General features: G+C 41.0%; 1 protein-coding gene across 1 annotated transcript in view; it reads right to left on the bottom strand.

Moving 5' to 3' along the window:
• The window catches only part of tmem45a (transmembrane protein 45a), a 111,801-nt gene extending 107,369 nt beyond the window's left edge, over positions 1–4,432 (bottom strand). The window contains exon 1 of the mRNA XM_059650222.1: positions 4,288–4,432. The gene's annotated coding sequence lies outside the window, so the exon portion shown is untranslated. The remainder of the gene's footprint in view (positions 1–4,287) is intronic.
• Positions 4,433–21,228: the final 16,796 nt, after the last annotated feature.

Genomic DNA, 21,228 nt, shown 5'->3' on the forward strand with positions numbered 1-21,228 from the left:
TCATCCAGATACCTTTTGAATGTTGTAATTGTACTGGCCTCCACCACTTCCTCTGGCAGCTCATTCCATGAGAAAAAGGTGCCCCTTAGGTCTCTTTTAATTGCTCCTCTCTCACCTTAGTCTTCTAGTTTTGGAGCCCTGGCAAGAAAAAGACCTTGGCTATTCACCCTATCCATGCCCCTCATGATTTTATAAACTTTAATAAGTTCATGGCTCAGTCTCCGGTGCTTCAGGGAAAATAGCCCCAGCCTATTCAGGCTCTCCCGAAAGTTCAAACCCTCCAACCTTGGCACCTTCCTTGTACTCTTTACTGCAACCTTTCATGTTTAACAGCATCTTTCCAAAAGCTGGGAGACCAGAATTAAGCGCAGTATTCCAAAAGTGACGCAACCAACACAGCCATAATGTGACATCCTAACTGCTATATTCAATATCCTGACCAATAAAGGCAAGTGTTACAAACGCCTTCTTCACTAACCTGTCTATCTGTGACTCCACCTTCAAGGAACTATGAAATTGCACTTCATGGTCTCGTTAAGCAATAACTTCCAAGGTGTTTGCTTCTTTTCTATTTTCCCGCCAACATGGACAAGTTCATATTTTCCCCACAATAATGCAGCTTATCAATGTCCCTTTGTGAACGCTTTACCTATTCTTGACAACTTACTTTCCTACCAATTTTGATGTCATCAGCAAATTTAGCCATCATACATCCAGTCTTCTCAACCAAATCACTGGTATAGATTGTAAATAGACAGGACCCAGCATTGATCCGTCTGGCATTCCACTACAGACAGGATACCAACTTGAAAACAACTCACTTATCCCTACTCACTGCTTCCTATTAGTTAACCAATGTTGGCTAATGTGTAATTCCCTGCACATTGTGCTCTTCCCATGAGTAGGAACATTTGATGTGGCACCTTATCAAATCTCTTTTGGAAATCTAACTGCAACACATCTACAGGTTTCTCTTTGCCTTGCCTGTTACTATCTCAAAAAACTCCAATAATCTAGTTAAATCTGGCTTCCATTTCATAAAGAAATTGTAATTCCACCTTATACATTTATGAATTTCTAAATATCCTGCCATAACTTCAATTATAATAAATTCTAGCGAATTCCCTTTGACAGCCTTTAGGTTAACTGGCATTTAGCTTCTTGCTTTCTGTCTCCCTTCTTGCCTTGTAGACGTCTCTCCATTTACACCCCTCTACATTCAGATGGTAGTTACAACAGAGCCATTAAACCACCAGCCAGCCTTTGATGTGCAAGGCCATGGGTGAGATGATAATGTACATAATCAGATGATTTTATCTACAGCTCTTACCACCTTTCTCTTGTTCTGCTCTTTTAACCTTGTTGTGTTCCTTGTGTATCAGATGTCAGACAGAATCATACGCAAGGAATTATTATTTTACTTGTGAACCTTAACAATGTGGGCCAGCGCAGTATTCAACTGTAGGCACTTTTCATTATTTGAGTTTGATCATGTCCCTACCCACTGTCCATACATTTCCAACAAGATCGGGAATCATAACAAATTTTCTGCTTCTTTCCCAAGGGCTATTCACATCAATTATAATGCTCATGTCGGTATCACAACACAGAACAGCTAGCATACAACAGAACAATGGTGAAAACTGAAACCTTACTGGTTTAACAAAGTAGGCCAAGCAACATCTTAGGAGCACAAAAGCTCCTAAGATGCTGCTTGGCCTGCTGTGTTCATCCAGCTTCACATTTTGTTATCTTGGATTCTTCAGCATTTGCAGTTCCCATTATCTCTGATCACAACCTTACTGGTTTACATGGCTTAACGTATTTCTTTTAAATAGAATATTAGTTGGAATTTTTGAAAGACTCCAGATTATTTCAGATATGTTTTGCAGAGGATTAACAGTCATAGTCATAGAATAGGACAACATGAAAGGAGACTATTCAGCTGTTGAGCCATGACTGCCCTCTGCAAGAATAATTTAGCTATTCCCACTCCAATCCCACTTTCACTTTCACTGGAGTCCTACAGAAGTTTTATCTTCACTTTATTTATGAAAGCCACATCGGAATCTGCTTCAAACATTTCCTTAAGAAGTGAAATTCTAAAGATATTTTGTCTCTTTTTTAAAATCAGGTCACACAAACATTTTGCTTATAATGAAATCCTTCTTGAAACTGATATATTTTATAAATTTCAGATTTCTTGTTGAGAAATGCTTGACTAAAATTTGCTTCTTTTAGAAGTACTGAGTCCACTTTTGATGTCATTTATATAAATTATTTGAATGAGTATTTAGGGGGCATGGTTAGTAAACTTGTAGATGACCCTAAAACTGGTGGTATAGCGGAAAGTGAAGAAGGTTATCCAAGATTATAAAGAGATCTTGATCAATTGGGTCAAGGGGCTAAGGAGTGGCAGATGGGATTTAATTTGGATAAATAAGACGGATTGCATTTAGGTAATACAAACAAGGGCAGGGCTTACACAATTAGTGGTAGTGCCCTGAAGAGTGTTGTAGAACAGAGAGACCTAAGGGTTTAGGCTCATAATTCTCTGAAATTTGTATCTCAGGTAGACAAGGTGGTTAAGACGGTGTTTAGCATGCTTGCCTTCATTGCTGAGACCTTTCAGCGTAGGAGATGGGATGTCACATTGAGGTTGTGCAAGACATTGGTGAGTCATCTTTTCGAGTACTGTGTGCATTTCTGGTCACTCTGCTATAGGAAGGCTAATATTAAGCTGAATAGAGTTCAGAAAAGATTTACCAGGATGTTTCTGGGAACGTAGGGTTTGAAATATAGGTCGGAAAGGTTGCTAAGAGTAGATTTGTAGCTTGGGTTGTGGATGTTGTGGTTGGTTGGTTTGCCGAGCTGGTTCATTGTTTTTCCACAGATATTTCATTACCCTGCTGGGTAACATCAGTGCAGGCTCCAGCAAAGTGCCGTTGTGTTTTGCCACCTGTTATTTGGAACAATTTTCACTGCAAGTAGGTGGTTGAGGGGTGACCTTATTGAGATCATGATATAAAGTCGTGAGGGACTTAGATAAGTGAATGACGAGGGACTTTTCCCGAGAGTGGGGGAGTTCAAAACTAGGGGGCATACTTTCAAAGGGAGAGGAGAAGGATTTAAAGAGGCCACAAGGGCAACAGAGTGAGTACACAGAGAGTGGTCTGTGTGTGGAATTAACTGTTGAAGTGGTGGATATAGGAACAGTTACAAAATTTAAAAGACATTTGGATAAGTCTGTGAATAGGAAAAGTTTGGAGGGATATGGGCCAAGTGAAGGCAGGTGAGACTAGTTTGGTCAGCATGGACTGATTCGACTGAAGGATCCGTTTCCATGCTGTATGACTGGTTGACTTTAGTGTATCAGAATGTGCCACTGATGGATTTGGATGTTGCTACATTGGTTGGAAATACATCGGATTTACCAACCTTTCAACCCCAATGCTACCAAGGGATAAGTTTGTGCATGCTGGGGGTGGAAGACCAATAAATGCCGAACATCCAACTCTTCCTACGTATATTTATGTCGACTGCTTTACACTGTTGGGCTGAATAACAGCCGGGGAATGGGAGATATTGCTCAGTATCACCTTCTTCCCGAAACGAAGGTAGTGTATGAAGACTGAATGAAAAGATATCAGATCAAACTAAATGAAAAGAACACGGACGTCATTGGCCATTTTTTAAAAATTGTAACTGAAAAGTGCCCTTTTCAATTCTCTGGTGCAAATTTAGTCAAATAAACAATGACTGCAAACCCTCTGAAACAAGATTACAAGTACTCAGAACTACTGCATTCGTGCTTTGTGGATAAACACACTCCTGGCTCGACTTACCGCAAATGAAGGTTACCAACCTGAAACGTTGACTCTGTCGTTCTCTCTCTCCTCACAGATGCTGCCAGACCGGCCGAGTTATTTGCTGTTTTTATTATGGCTGGACTGCTCTGGTCCAGCTACAGTGCTGCAAGCCCCGACTTACTAACTGTTTCCATATGCTGCGAGGTGGCCCGATGTATTTATATATATTTAGGAAAAGACTGAAGCTTACAAATCTGCACCCAGGATTTAATCTTGAGTCACTGATGCTTCACGTTCAGACAATGAGTCAAATAAGTGTAGTTTCAAGCTAATTAAAACCCACTTATTATTGCTAAGCACCCGAAAAAAATGAGTAGAGATACGATATAACAAACGGTTAGATTGAGCGTTTTGATCATTTTAAATGTTGACTGACTTGCCCCAGAAAGTGCTTCAAAGATGCTCTATGCTGTCTCACCTCAACATAATCTTGCAAAGTGAAGAGATCGTTTCTGCACAAGTTCTAAATGATGTAATTTCATCGCCTCTTTTTCTTTTGTTTGCTTATTTGTTTCCAAGTCGCGAAGGTTTTAAAAGTCGTCTGGACTCAGCCAATCTCCAGCCCAGCGTCAACAGCCGCAGCAACAACTCCAACAAGGGGAGCCGCCCGCCCCGCCCACCGCTGGCGTCTATTGGTCACTGCTCACACAGCACGTCCCATCAGCGGCCTCCGATTAGCCATCTGGGCAGTCAGTCATCTGCACGTTAGCTGGAGCGAGCGCCGCCTGCCACTTGAAGGGTGGAACTGCACGCATGGGAAAGTCCGGAGGGTCGATGTGGCACCGTAAAACTTGTTCAGAACGTCCCAACTCTTCAGCGCGCACGTCTCACAGAGAAATGTTTATGGAAATACACATCAAAATTTCAGTTAGTTGATTTCCGCACTTAATTTTCATTAATTGGTTGGATTAAGCAGGAATCGATACATTTTGATTCTACAGTCAACCTGAAAGTAGTGTATTTCTGTGATAAAAGCTTCCTGCAATTTTTGTGTGTCTGGTAGGTTACTGCAAACCTTCAGCGATTAAACATTAATTTCTCCAACGTTGCAGGTATGAAATAACATATTTTCTAAGAGGGAATGTATGCTGATTCCATTAGTAAGATTATCAATCGTGCTCAAAAACTGAATCACATTCCCTATTTGCTCACCCAGATGCTGATCAGTATTCCCGATCCGCAGCAGGATTCCTGGACCCCTCTGCACGCTCAAGCGATTTGTACTGGCGGCAATTCGCTTTGAGCTAACTGGTCAGTCATTTTATTGTGGGCTGTTATCGTTGCAGTCAACTTTAAAAACAACCGAAGATCTCTTCAGTATTTTTTTACCCGAAGAAGGGTCCCGACCCGAAACGTCAGGTTTCCGGCTCCCATCTGGAGCTGCCTGGCCTGCTGTGTTCATCTTCATCCGGCTCCACACTGTGTTATGTCAGGCTCCAGCATTTGTCGTTCTTGCTATCTCTCATGGTTGTCTTCAACTTAGCCACGTTGGACCGCTATGCAGTCAGTGGTTCCATAGGATAAAGCATTACATAGAACATAGAACATTACAGCGCAGAACAGGCCCTTCGGCCCTCATTGGTGTGCCGACCTGTGAAACCAATCTGAAGCCCATCTAATCTACACTATTCCATTATCATCCATTTGTTTATCCAATGACTATTTAAATGCCCTTAAAGTTGTCGAGTCTACTACTGTTGCAGGCAGGGTATTCCACGCCCTTTCTACTCTCTGAGTAAAGCACCTACCTCTGACATCTGTCCTATATCTACCACGCCTCAATTTAAAGCTATGTCCCCTCATGCTAGCCATCACCATCCAAGGAAAAAGGCTCTCACTGTTCACCCTATCTAATCCTCTGATCATCTTGTATGTCTCTATTAAATCACCTCTTAGCCTTCTTCTCTCCAATGAAAACAGGCTCAAGCCCCTCAGCCTTTCATCATAAGACCTTCCCTCTATCCCAGGCAACATCCTGGTAAATCTCCTCTGCACCCTTTCCAATGCTTCCACATCCTTCCTATGATGTGGCGACCAGAACTGTACGCGATACTCCAAGTGTGGCTGCACCAGAGTTTTGTACAGCTGCAACATGACCGCATGGCTCCGAAACTCAATCCCTCTACCAGTAAAACCTAACACTAACTGTATGTCACCTAACAACTCTATCAACCTGGGAGGCAGCTTTCAGTGATCTATGCACATGGACACTGAGATCTCTCCGCTTATCCACACTACCAAGAATCTTACCACGAGCCCAATACACTGTATTCCTGTTACTCCTTCCAAAGTGAATCACCTCACACTTATCCGCATTAAACTCCATTTGCCACCTCTCAGCCCAGCTCTGCAGCTTATATATGTCCCTCTGTAACCTGCAACATCCTTCCACACTATCCACAACTCCACTGACTTTAGTGCCATCCACAAATTTACTACCCCATCCTTCTTCGCCCTCATCCAGGTCATTTATAAAAATGACAAACAGCAGTGGCCCCAAACAGTTTCTTGCAGTACCCCACAAGTAGCTGAACTCCAGGTGAATATTTCCCATCAAACACCACCCTTTGTCTTCTTACAGCCAGCCAATTTGTGGTCCAAACCGCTAAATCACCCTCAATCCCATGCCTCCGCATTTTCTGCAATAGCATACCATGGGGAACCTTATCAAACGCTTTACTGAAATCCATATACACCACATCAACCGCTATACCCTCATCCACATGCTTGGTCACCTTCTCAAAAAAACTCAATGAGGCTTGTGAGACACGACCTGCCCTTGACGAATCCACGTTGACTATCTCCAATCAAATTGTTGCTTGTGAGATGATTATAAATCCTATCTCTTATAATCCTTTCCAACACTTACCCACAACCGAAGTAAGGCTCACTGGTCTATAATTACCAGGGTTGTCTCTACTCTCCTTCTTGAACAAGGGGACGACATTTGCTATCTTCCAGTCTTTCCTGGCACTATTGCTGTAGACAATGACAACATAAAGATCAAATCCAAAGGCTCTACAATCTCCTCCCTAGCTTCCCAGAGAATCCCACGATAAACCCATCCAGCCGAGGGGACTTATCTATTTTCACACTTTCCAGAATTGCTAACATCTCCTCCTTATGAACCTTAATCCCATCTAGTCTAATAACCTGTATCTCAGTATTCTCCTCGACAACATTGCCTTTTTCCTGTGTGAATACTGACAAAAAATATTCATTTAGCGCCTCTCCTATCTCTTCGGACTCAATGGACAACTTCCCACTACTGTCCTTGACTTGCCCTAATGAAGCTGAGGTGGAGAGGGTCAAAAACATCAAGTTCCTGGGGTGACGATAGCCTATCTGGACCACCTACTTGGATTTTACCGTCAAGAAGTCATAATAATGTCTCTTCTTCCTTAGGAGACTGAGGAAATGCAGTATGCCCATAAAGACCCTCACTAACTCTTACAGATGCAGCGCAGAAAGCATTCTATCTGGGTGCATCATGGCTTGGTACAGCAATTTCTCTGCCCAGGACCGTAACAAACTATAGCAAGTTGTGAACACAGCCTAGACCATCACACAACCCATCCATTTACTCCACCTACACTTCTTGTTGCCACAAAAGAAGCAGCTGACATCATCAAAGACCCCTCCCACCCCAGTTATAATCTCTTCCAACCTCTCCCATAAGGCAGAAGATACAAAAGCTTAAACACACATAACAACAGGTTTAAGTACAGGTTCGTCTCCATTGTTATTAAACTGCAGACTCACACTGACTCTTGATTTTACACCTCATGTTAAAAACTCAGCCTTGTTTTTGAAACTGCTACCTCTAGTTATCTCTGAAAATTCCTTTAACTTTACACTTGTCTGATATCTGCCCTCTTTCAATTCTGGCTTCTTATACATTCCAGATTTTGACCACTCCACCTTGCCTCAGCTGCCTAGCCTCTGAGATCTGGGAACCCCTCTCAAAATCTCTTCCCACTTAAGACATGTTGAAAAGAAATAAAATTTTGGTTCCCAGTCCTGAGTATTTGCCTATCGGGGCTTCAATGTATAGTTTCGTCTGAAAATGTTTTTGAAGATTTGTAGGTTTTAACATGAACTGTTTCTCTCTCCACACATGCTGCCTGGTCTGCTGAGTACTTCCAGCATTTTCTGCCTCTCTTTCAGATTTTCACTATCCACAATATTTTCCTTTTGTGTTACAGTCCACAGCCTGTATTTCTTGAGTGAGGATTTCCACTCAACATTTAAAACAGAATCTCCTCAACATGATTTACTTTGGATAGGCTTAAGATTTGTACTTTCTTTAAATTGCAAAAATATACTTTGTTCATAACAAATTCATATATAAGTACCCACAGAAATGTGAGAGATAATGGGAACTGCAGATGCTGGAGAATTCCAAGATAATAAAATGTGAGGCTGGATGAACACAGCAGGCCAAGCAGCATCTCAGGAGCACAAAAGCTGACGTTTCGGGCCTAGACCCTTCATCAGAGAGGGGGATGGGGAGAGGGAACTGGAATAAACAGGGAGAGAGGGGGAGGCGGACCGAAGATGGAGAGTAAAGAAGATAGGTGGAGAGAGTATAGGTGGGGAGGTAGGGAGGGGAGAGGTCAGTCCAGGGAAGACGGACAGGTCAAGGAGGTGGGATGAGGTAAGTAGGTAGATGGGGGTGCGGCTTGGGGTGGGAGGAAGGGATGGGTGAGAGGAAGAACCGGTTAGGGAGGCAGAGACAGGTTGGACTGGCACACAGAAATGTTTTTTTGTTCTGTACACGTTTTTGAACGAGAAAAAAGAAACCCAAAGAAAACATTGGAACATTAAATCCCACAGAGCTACCATGCAGTTGCAAATAACAAAGGCATTTTTAACTCATTCAGGAAGAATATATTTGCATTTTGTGGCAATGAGCGGGTCTGACCCAGGAATGGACACCCCCTTTATAGTTTGGCAGAAACACGTTTATATTATGTCAAGTATTATTGACTTTGCTGTTTGTTGTGATCCACCAATCCCGTTGCTGACAAAAGCATATTGTTGTCAGAGATAATGGGAACTGCAGATGCTGGAGAATCCAAGATAACAAAGTGTGAAGCTGGATGAACACAGCAGGCTAAGCAGCATCTCAGGAGCATATTGTTGTCTTCTGTGAAAGGGTCACTTCCAGAAATATAAATTGGCTTTAAAAGTGTATATTAATCAATAATATCTTCAAGACAGACAGCTAACAACAGTTGATCATGTTATTAACATAACAGAAATGAGCTCCAATTTATTTTAGCAGGCTATTGGTAAACCTTTGAGAATAATTCTATAATTAAATGGCTAACACGAGGGGTCATAGTTTTAAGCTGGTTGGAGGAAAGTATAGAGGGGATGTCAGAGACGGGTTCTTTACACAGAGAGTTGTGAGAGCATGGAATGCGTTGCCAGCAGCAGTTGTGGAAGCAAGGTCATTGGGGTCATTTAAGAGACTGCTGGACATGCATATGGTCACAGAAATTTGAGGGTGCATACATGAGGATCAATGGTCGGCACAACATCATGGGCTGAAGGGCCTGTTCTGTGCTGCACTGTTCTATGTTCTATGTTCTATGTTCTAAACATTTCAGAAAATTACTAATTTCATATGTATGTGTATGGCTGTGTCTTTAAAATAATATCAACTATTTTAGTGTAGTGCGAACTTGCTAAAGAATATGGCTGACATTATTGGAGATCACCGAAAACTAATCTAAGCATCTTCAACCAGAAGTGTATAATCAATCCGAGCATCCTCCTGTGCTCCCCAGTATCAGAGATATTTATCAGCAGCCATTCAATTTGACTCATTCCTGCAAAGGTTTTGTGTCCTGACAACATTCTGACAAGAGTACTAAAAATCCGAGGTCCAGAACTAGCTGCATGGTTTGCCAGTTTGTTCCAGTACACCTGTAACTCTAGCATCTACCCAGCAAAAACAAGGACAAATCCAGTCCAGCCAATTGGTCTATTCTCAATCTTCAGCGAAAGTGATGGCAGGCTCTTTTGATAGTGCAGTTACTCAGCATTAACATGCTTAATAAAGCTCAATTTGGGTTCTGCCAGGCTACTCATCTCCCAACTTCATTACAACCTTAGATCAAAAATGGAATTAAACTGCAAGGGTGAAGTGGGAGTGACTGCCCTTGACATGAAGGAAGCGTGGTGTCAAGGGCCTTCAGCAAAACTGAAGTCAACAGGAATTGGGGGGAAACTCTTTGCTGGTTGGAGGATAAGTATGATCTTTGTAGGAGTCATGATAATGATAAATATGGACCATTAGTCAACTTCCATCACATTATTCTTAATACCTAAAGCTTTCATGGACTAATTTTTTTTTAAAAGAGGATAAATACTGATCTAAAATCATTTATGTGGTTACCTGGCCACAGACTGCAGCAAGACCAAGGAACATATTTGGAATACATTAAATTGGCTGCAGTACAATTCCCATTTTACTCAAAAACAGTGAAATCAGACAGCTAAGTTCATGACAAGGAAATTGCATCTACTATTCAATTCACACCGGAGGTCAATCACCTCAGTCAAAGGACATCACCGCGGGAATAACTAAATGTAGTGTTCTAGGTCCGATCGTCGCCTTCTACTTCATCAATTACCTTCCTCCATCCCAAGATCAGGAATGGGATGTTTGCTCATCTTTGCACAATGCTCAGAATTATTTACAACTCCTCAGGTTGTGAAGCAGTGTGTGCGCAAATACAACAAGATTTGGATAATATCCAGAACATCACTGAAGTAGTTCCTTGCAGCATTATCCCAAACCCAACTGCTTCAGTGACCTTCCCTCCATTATAAGGTCCCATGTGAAGAATGTTTGCTGATGATTGCACAATGTTTAGCATGATTTGCAAATCTTCAGGTGCTGAACACTCCATGTCTAAATAAATCAAGACCTGGCCACTTCCAGGCTGCTGATGGTAAGACAAAGAACATTTGTGCCACGCAAATGCTGCGTAACAAGAGAGAATCCTGCAATCACCCCTTGGCATCAATGACATTACCATAGCTAATTTCCCTAGTATTGACCAGAGACTGAACCGGATTACCCATATCAATAATATAGCTGCAATAGGAGGATAGAGGCTCAGAAATCTGTGTAGAGTAATTCATCTCCTTGCTCTTCAAAACCTGGAAGTTTCCTCCTGCATGTATACCACTGTGTCGCCACTCCAGTGGACCTGTCCCATTGATAGTGATTTTGCTGTCTGGTACATGGTCAGGGCGTATGTTTCCATATCTAGTTTATGGGACAACCCTCTTAATTTTGGTACAAGCCCACAATGTTAGTCATGAGGACTTTGCCTAATTGCATGGACTGAGTGTGCTGTTGTTGTTTCTGGTACCATGCTCGAGCTGAGTGGGCCATCTAATTTAACTTTTTTTAGGTTTAGCAGTTACGAATATGCAAATGGCTTGCCAGGTCAATTTAGAGGGCAGCTAAGAGTCACCCACATTTCTGTGGATCTAGTGTTAGATATAGGCCAGACAAGGTGAAGATGGCAAAGTTTCAATTCCTAAAGGACAATAGTTAAGTAGGAGGGTTTTTATTTTATTACCATTTGCAATGGCTTCATGATCATCACAAGTGATGGAATTTGATCTCTATTCCTGGAATATTCACCTTTGCCACTGGGTTAGTAATCCCGAGACGATGCCACTACACAACCGCCTTCCCACATACCTTGACGATTGCAGTTCCAGTAACACTCAAGAAAGTTGACATATCCAGGACAAAGCATCCTTGATTTGCACTCTAACATGGTCAACATTCACTCCCCTCACCACCAACACATAGTGGCAGCAGTGTGTACCATTTATAAGTTGCACTTAACATCTGTTATTTGGAAAATGTCTATCGTAAAGAACGGAAAAGCAATGCATTCAAGAAATACATAATATAATCAAGCAGAGTCAGCGTAGCTTCATGAAGGGAAAATTATACCTGAAACATTTATTACAATTGAGGAGGTAATGAGGATGAATACAATACAGATTAATCTAGAATTCCATCAGAGAGTACACGTGAAGTAAAAAAAACCCAAAGAACTGCGGATGCTGAAAATCAGAAACAAAAACAAAAGTTGCTGTAAAAGCTCATCAGGTCACGTAGCAGCTGTGGAGAGAAATCAGTTAACATTTTGAGTCCAGTTACCCTTCCTAAGAGCTGATGTCAATTTGTAAAATGTTGTTTTTTTGTCTAGAAGATAGGGTGGGGGGAGAGGGGAATGAGTACATGATAGTTAGAGAAAGAGCCCAAAGAGTCAAAAGGACAGCTGAGCATGATTCACTGTTAATGGGACTTTTACTAGCTAACAATGGGCTGTGTGTAATAGCACACCATGCAATAACAAAGCCTGGTGTGTGGGGGTACACATGAAGTGATTGACAAGCCAGACCTGATGAAACATGTGATGGGGCAAAGAGTGGTGGACACATGTTACACACTGTCAGTCTCATGGAAAACTTCAGTGCCATCACAATCGCTGAAGAATTTGTAAAAATTCAAATGATCTGTACTTAGAAAGAAGGTGACTGTTCCTTAATGGTCAAGACTGAAATAGGCATAACTCCACATATACAACCCCTGCAAATTCTGAAAAAAGCCATTCAAATAAATGGGAAGCCATAATAAAACTATTTAAATGTAAGGCGTTATAGCATAGAATGGTCTGCTAATTCCATGCACAAGGTCAAAAGTGCTGGAATGGAAATGCCCTCTGTCTGGACATATTATGAAGTGGGAAGCGTTCTGTAAACTGAGGCCTACTATTACCAAAGTTGTACCATATGTTAATTTTTTTAGGTTACTAGCACTTTGGTGATAGCGATCACAATTCTGTTATGTTTACTTTTGTGATGGAAAGGGATAGGTGTATACCACTGGGCAAGAGTTATAGCTGGGGGAAAGGCAATTACAATGAGATTAGGCAAGATTTAGGGAGCATAGGATGGGGAAGGAAACTGCAGGGGATGGGCACATTAGAAATGTGGAGCTTATTCAAGGAAAAGCTCCTGTGTGTCCTAGATAAGTATGTACCTGTCAGGCAGGGAGGAGGCTGTAGAGTGCGGGAGCCATGGTTTACGAAGGAGGTGGAATCTCTGGTCAAGAGGAAGAAGAAGGCTTATGTTAGGATGAGATGTGAAGGCTCAGTTAGGGCACTTGAGGGCTACGAGGTAGCCAGGAAAGACCTAAAAAGAGAGCTCAGAAGAGCCAGGAGGAGACATGAGAAGTTGTTGGCGGATAGGATCAGGGTAAACCGTAAGGCTTTCTATAGGTATTTAAGGAACAAAAGAATGACAAAAGTAAGATTAGGCCCAATCAAGGATAGTAGTGGTAGGTTGTGTGTGGAGTCAGATGAGATAGGGAAAGCGCTAAATGAATATTTTACAACAGTATTCACTCTAGAAAAAGACAATGTTGTCGAGGAGAATACTGAGATACAGGCTACTAGACTAGGTGGGATTGATGTGCACAAGGAAGAGGTATTAGAAATCCTTCAGAGGGTGAAGATTGATAAGTCCCCTGGGCCGGATGCGATTTATCCTCGGATCCTCTGGGAAGCCAGGGAGGAGATTGCCGAGCCTTTGGCATTGATCTTTAACTCGTCATTGTCTACAGGAATAGTGTGAGATGACTGGAGGATAGCAAATGTGGTTCCCCTGTTCAAGAAGGGGAGTAGAGACAACCCTGGTAATTATAGACCAGTGAGCCTTACCCCAGTTGTTGGTAAAGTGTTGGAAAAGGTTTTAAGGGATAGGATTTATAATCATCTAGAAAAGAATAAATTGATTAGGGATAGTCAGCACGGTTTTGTGAAGGGAAGGTCGTGCCTCACAAACCTTATTGAGTTCTTTGAGAAGGTGACCAAACAGGTAGATGAGAGTAAACCGGTTGATGTGGTGTATATGGATTTCAGCAAGTCGTTCGATAAGGTTCCCCACAATAGGCTATTATACAAAATGCGCAGGAATGGAATTGTGGGAGATATAGCAGTTTGGATCGGAAATTGGCTTGCTGAAAGAAGACAGAGGGTGGTAGTTGATGGGAAATGTTCATCCTGGAGACCAGTTACTAGTGGTGTACCGCAAAGGTCGGTGTTGGGTCCACCGCTGTTTGTCATTTTTATAAATGACCTGGATGAGGGTGTAGAAGGATGGGTTAGTAAATTTGCAGACGACACTAAGGTCGGTGGAGTTGTAGATAGTGACAAAGGATGCTGTAGGTTGCAGAGAGACATAGATAAGCTGCAGAGCTGGGCTGAGAGGTGGCAAATGGAGTTTAATGCAGACAGGTCGGCACAACATTGAGGGCTGAAGGGCCTGTACTGTGCTGTAATGTTCTATGTTCTACCCTAAATTACCTGACTTTTAGACCAAGATTGATAGAAAGTACTGACCAGGTTCGTTCTCAAGAATAAGTGTTATTTATTAAAAATAGTTAGACTATATTTACAAGTAAAAGAATATAAACTATTGGCATAGAACTGAAACCCCAATCCTTTTATAGCTGAAAATTCAGTTCAGTGTTTTTGCTTCCTGAATTCAATGTTATGATGATCATACTTTGGCTAGCCAGGTACTTGGTATTCAGTTGTATTTCTCTGGAAGTTTCTACTGATTTGTAAAAGGTACGGTGATTTATTCACTTGGAAAATGTCTGATTTATCAGTTCAAAATTCAAAATGCACATCAACTGCTGGTAACTGGTAACTGGTTTTCCTCAATGTTAAGCATATGCTGCTTGGCCTGCTGTGTTCATCCAGCTCCACATTTTGTTATCTCATTTCCTCAAACTGAGTTTTTCTTTTACTTTAGAGAATAGACAGATTCTACTTAAGTTTGCAACAGCACACCCGTCAGAGTGCTTTTCTTTGTGTGTATGTGTCTGTAAATTGTTTCCAGTTCCAACCTGCTCAGTGGCTGAGAGCCGATCAGCTTCACTTGTAAACAACTCCTTGGCTCCTGGTCGTCTGCACTTTCCTGGAATCCACAGACACAAAGCAGAGTTCACAATAGGTGTTAAATACTTCACTGTGAAATTATGCAGCCATCCTTGTAAATCCCTGTTTTCAGAAACAGTTCTTTCTCATTGCACTCCATAGTTTCTAAAGACAAAAAAAAAGACATGGTTTTTACAGATACCACAAATGTTTGATATTATAAACGATGCTGGCAAGTCTACCAATTACAGGTCTACCATTATGCCATGACATAACATTCACTACAATCCATGAAATCAGTCAAGCATCAGACAATAAATCAAGCTCGGAAACTTAACCCATCACTTCAATTCCTGACCTGAATCACATATCCAGAATGTTTTCATAATATCTGCAGTTTTAAGGGAGCTGCAACATTGCATTTGAAGAAGAATGCCAGTTTGTTCATTGTCACATCATGCAACTATAGTGTCCACTTAAAAGATAAATTGAGAATTGAGCTAGGCAAGGTGGAGATAAATGGAACCAATGAAAGATTACAGAAACACGATCTATTGTGGTTCAATAGCATGCATCATGAAGGATAAATCTTTGAGTGTATTTCTTCTACAACAATACTAAATGCATCCTTGAAATGATACCCTTTTTAAATTCTCCTTTTGAAGAGCTAAATGGGAGATTTACTGGTGAAAAATACTTCTCGAAGCTTGAGGTCAAGAATGGTTGCTAGTAAATAGATCTTACTGAGGAGTCCCAAGAGACCTCTTATATTTAATAAACCATTCAGACTCTACTGTTTTCAACAACTCCTCTTCAAGCTATCAGTTTGCCAGGATTTCTTTTAATCTGACATGGACTGGATCTCTGCATCTGCATCATTGATAATATTCTTGAAAAAAGCAAGCACTTGACCACGATCCATATTTATGATTGCATGTGACATAAAATTAAGAATTGCTGAAAGGAGAGCATAATTTGAAGTTTTTCACCTTACACTCAGAAAGAGGACACAAGAAACAGATTTGAAAAAGAGAAAGCATTTTGTATAGAATGTAAAGAGGGTGCTGATTGATTCGGCTACAAGGGGCTGCAGATGCAGCAAGAACAGTCGACTGTCAATCTTTATTCTCAGAGCAAGCAGGTAGATCTAAATTGGTCAGAGAATTGACATGGAGATGCAGCAGAATTCTGCTCTATCTCTATAACTTTTTCTTTCAGAAAAGTACACTGTACATGCAATTTTTTTGCCCACATGAAACAAGGTCCTGATTAGGTTGTAGACATACACACATAGCTGGTGGTAATAAAATGTGAGGCTGGATGAACACAGCAGGCCAAGCAGCATCTCAGGAGCACAAAAGCTGACGTTTCGGGCCTAGACCCTTCATCAGAGGGTCTAGGCCCGAAACGTCAGCTTTTGTGCTCCTGAGATGCTGCTTGGCCTGCTCTGTTCATCCAGCCTCACATTTTATTAACATAGCTGGTGGGTTTGGTTGCAAACATGTCATTATCCTGCTAGGTAACATCGTCAGTGCACCTCCAGAGAAGCATTGGTGTTCTGTCCCGCATGTTACTCAAATGCCTCGGTTTTCTGGGGTGGTTCACATTACTTTCAGTTTTGTTTCTCAGTGGTTTGTTCACAGGGTCTAATTCAATGTGTTTATTGATGGAGGTTCGGTTGGAATACCGTGTCTACAGGAATTCCCTAGCATGTCTCTGTTTAGCTTGTGCAATTATCGATGTGTTGTCCCAGTCGAATTTGTGTCCCTCGTTGTCCAATTCCCACTTCTCTCAGTGGTATTCCAAGTGAACGCCATCAACAAAATCACTGACTTAGACCCTGCAAACAAACCATTGATAACCAAAACTGTAAGTAATAATAATCACCCCAGCAAACTGAAGCATATAAACAACAAGCAGGACAGAACACTGACGCTTCACTGGAGGTGGACTGACAATATTACTGAGCAGGGTGATGAAATGTTTGCAACCAAACCCACCAACTCAGCGAGCATGAACCCAATTCACAACCCGAGCTACAAATTTTCTCGAAATCTTTAAAAGTCCTGATAATTTAAGCATGTAGCTTCTCACTCGCAACACTCTAGGTCAGATGATGTTCTTAAAATGGTTTCTGGTGTGATCCTCAGCACATTCTGGATCGCTTGGTAAATTATTTCTAACAGCAGAATCACATCTAATTGTGGGGAAACTTCCTTGCAACATCAATTTTTGTTTATTATAATATAATTGTGTTTTTTCCCCCGTAATAAATGTTAATGCTTTTGTGTTAAAGCTACATCGACAGCTGTTATGCGTGTGTTCAGTGACTGACCTCCATGATAAACAAAAAAAACATATGTTCTGTCAAGTCAGTTTCCTGACTAGTTCTGTATTACCAGTAGCTGTGATCATGACAGTGTTGAAACTCTTCTTGCAGTTATTTTGCTGTAGATCTGAAAGTTACACATTCAGAAATCAGTTGGTTTGCTGTAATGTCTGCTTCATACCTTGCAATCATATTATTGTTATGAATAAACTACCAGATGAAATCAACCAACTTGATGAGCAATTGATCATTAAGCAATCATCATTAGTATGACAGCCACCACACCCATGCACTGGACTGAGATCTAGACTGTGTATCAGTCCTACACTCGGATCCCACAACTTCATGGGATGTTCTGCTCAGGTGCCCTACAGTCTGAAGATAAATAATTAGCTTGTTTTGTCATATGAAAACCCATGGCAGAAATTTGTGATCCTGAGTAGATGTCATTCTCAAGTTGAGGGACAACCAATGATAATGGATGCTAGAACCAATAGATCTTTGGAGCCTAATTTCGCAGTGTTTAAATCTTTCAAGTCATATGCTTCATTCTGATCATGTAAATTGAGACTTCGATCATAAGCACCACACCAGCTTAGGATTAATAAGAATAGAGGTGATGCTCATAGGCAGTAGTGAGAAGATCAAACCAGAGTAACATTTCAAAATAAAAAACTGAAAACATACCTGGAAATAAACATCTCTTTGGCCCAATTATTTTTCTACATTCTGAAGCTATATTTTCGCAGTGCAATTGTGTATTGTTGTTTGGCTGCCTGGAGACCAATTGGATATTGTGACTCTGCACTGTAAATTCTGAGGCTTTTATCTTTTTGTTTTAGAAGTCAGAGGCATAGCATATTCATGTTCCACAGCTGCAGCCACAAACTACACAGTCAAGGCATTAATTCCTTTCTTCAGATTCTCCACCCAAGTAGGAGGATAAAAAAGGCTTAACACAAGTCACTCTTTGGTAAGGGTGCAACTCATGGAGATTCTTAAATACATTTGGTTTAGAGATTGTTTAGTGACCATTTTTGCTTGGTTTCATTTTATTTGTAGTATCTGCTGTTTTGTGAGCTGGGTGTGATTCCACTGTAAATGAAGACAGAGCGCCTAATCTGAAAAACATCTTAATACTTTGCAGGCTGAACCGTGTGCGCAAGGAACTTGTTTTGTTCAAGATTCAGGTCTTTTGCTTTCAGGCAGCTTTGAATTGTCACAAATCCTTAATTATTCTTTCAATATCCTAGTAAGCCAAGCCAGGTGAATTTGTGTATATCTGGAAACAGAGATTAATAAGAAGTGAGGGTGTCACTCTTAAATTAACATGGAGTTGAAAGGTCTGCACTGTACTTTAGTCAGTGTAATGGTAGTTTTAATTAAGATACGGGGATAAGTAGGTATGAATCATGTTTTTCAAACATTTTCTTCTGGGCAATTTACTCCAAGACATGCATTTCCAGACTTATTAAACAGTAATTTTCTCGTCAGATTGCCAGCTGTGAGTTATTCATACATACTTAAGGAACTTATTCACAACTGTGCAACATTTCTTCTGTAAGATATGGTTATGCTGGGAATTTCTTTGGCAGTTGGCTCAATAAATCTGCAATAATGCCAGAATGGTAAATTCTGTCCTTTGAACATTCTTTTTCATTAGTAGCTGGAACTTAGCTTAATACCTGTAAATAAGAAAATCTAAAATAAACTGGCTGAAAAACTGGATCATACTTGAATTGGGATGTGCTCCTGGACCACAAGCAGGTGGTGCCCAAATTAGGCTGACAGCCAGAAATGGTAAACTCACTAAGGGGGTGGGGTGGGGGGGAGGTGGTGTGGGTAGGGGGGAAGTTGGGGTGGAGGAAATCTGTCAGTGCTATTTGTGGCCTTAGAGACTCCTCAAAGAACCACAATAAGGTAGATGAAGAACAAGAAACCCACTCATTCAATTCTAGCCCACATTGGTCATTTTAAGGACCATTGGTTTGAGTACTGAGCTCCTAAAGAAACTACTGCAAATATTCACAGAGAATTGAAGTCAAAGGATCGTAAGTAGATGTTCAAACCTGGATTTATATGTGCAATGAGCCTAGCTCCAGTTTCAGTTGCACAGCATCAATACTCACCGAGTAGCCCAAACTATTATGCATTTCTGGCATAGGATTAACTAACGCTCACTGCCGGAATTAGGTGTCAGTTTGCGCCTGTAAAATGTAATGCAGCCTAGGTTATTAACTCCTGCAAGTACAAATGATACTGGTCATCAGGAGAGGAAATTATATACAGTACTCATTGAAGACTGTAGTTTGAGTATAACAGACTGCTACAAACCATTTGAACTTTCAGTTTCAAAGCAAGAACAGCTCCACAAAATTAAAGGAAAATTACGCTTATAAATAAGTTAATATTCCAATAAAAATATCTTGGCATTGCATGATTTAGCAAAAACAACATGACGCCTGGCTTTTAAAAATGGAGCAGTGAAATATAAAAGAGCTATCACAGATCCAAACTATTTGGCTTACCAAAGCCTAATGGTTTTATTGGCTGTACAAATGGAAAATGTTTTAGTCCACAATGCATATCCAACTTCAAAAAGTGTATACACGCAAGCAAAAAAGATAAACTTTCTTTAAAATTAAAGGGGTGTCATCCTCATAAGGAAGTGTTCATCATGTGTGTGCTTACAGACCAGTAGCACGATTACACAAGCCACAATTACATCACCATGTGTCATTTTTATGCCTTTTAATTGAGAAAGCTTGATAATGAGCCAAGATACACAATATCTAACAAGGTCAAAATGAGTAGGTAGAGGAAAGAATTTATACAATCATGGTGTCACATATGGGTTTTAAAAACCTTTGGAATGCAGGAGCAGTCGAAAGCTTGAACAGAGTAAGATGTTTTCCAATTTTTAGGCTGCGAGAATGAAGAGATAGAAAAGAAAGGAATTGGTGGGACGGGGTGAGGGGTGGTTTGGGGGTAGGTGGTAATGTTAGGTGGTAATGTTAACCAACTAATGAACCAATGGATTTGAGAGGAACGGTGGATTGTGACATCTCCCCATGTTAATCTTCAAATACGTTAATGGAGAGTAAAATTTAGCAAGGTGTAAAGCCAGTTCAATTCACCTCAATTTTGATTGAGGGGGTAAGGTTAAAACTGTCCTCTTTCATGAATAGTCTTGACATATTATTTTATCTAAAATTCTACAAAAAGTACTGCAAAGATAATAAATTACGTTGATGCTGAGTCATTTCCCAGAACAAGATTCCACGTAGAGTAATGTGATGGTCGTGTCAATGTTGCGACTACCTGTGAAATAACTCCACATAGCACCAGCATCCCATCATCAAGTCACCCCTTATTTACACGTGCACCGTACTTGTCACTGGTCCATCTTCCTCAAAGCCAGGTCTCAGAGTGAAAAGAACTTCTGACACTCCTGTTTACATCTGTCAGTCAGGGTTCCCTGATTAGGCCAGGTTAACAGCCCCAGTCAAGGAACTTATATTCTATGGTGTCCATGTAACTGACCTCATTACAATCAGTACAACTTGTTCTTGCTGGTGTTTGAGGGTGAAACATTTGTCAGGCTTCAGGAGATCTCCCCTAGTCATTTTTGCTCAGTGACGTGGGCCTGGAAATTCAGGAAAAATGCTTGGAAGTGGGACATGTAAGGATTAATCCTTAGGCCTGAACAGTGAGGGCTGAGATGCACCATTAGGAGTCGAGTCTCATTCCCATCAAGATACAAGCTGAAGCTTTCAGATAATTGAAGGAAAAGAATGATTGTTTCAAGACCTCGAATGGTGGTCAATGATGGCGGGATATTGAGATAAACTGTGCCATGACAGGTGTCCTTCTTTGAACATGGACATTGGAGGGTTTGAGAAGATTGAGAAAGCTGAAGATAAGTATCATGAAGAAGCTAATATCAAAGATGACATCTGGGGAGATAAGCAAATCAAGATGAAGTTCAGAGTCAAGATGGGGGAGCCTTTTGGAAACTTATTTCAATGAATATGAGGGAAAG

Source organism: Stegostoma tigrinum, chromosome 12 (assembly GCF_030684315.1).
Source record: "Stegostoma tigrinum isolate sSteTig4 chromosome 12, sSteTig4.hap1, whole genome shotgun sequence".
NCBI lineage: Eukaryota > Metazoa > Chordata > Chondrichthyes > Orectolobiformes > Stegostomatidae > Stegostoma > Stegostoma tigrinum.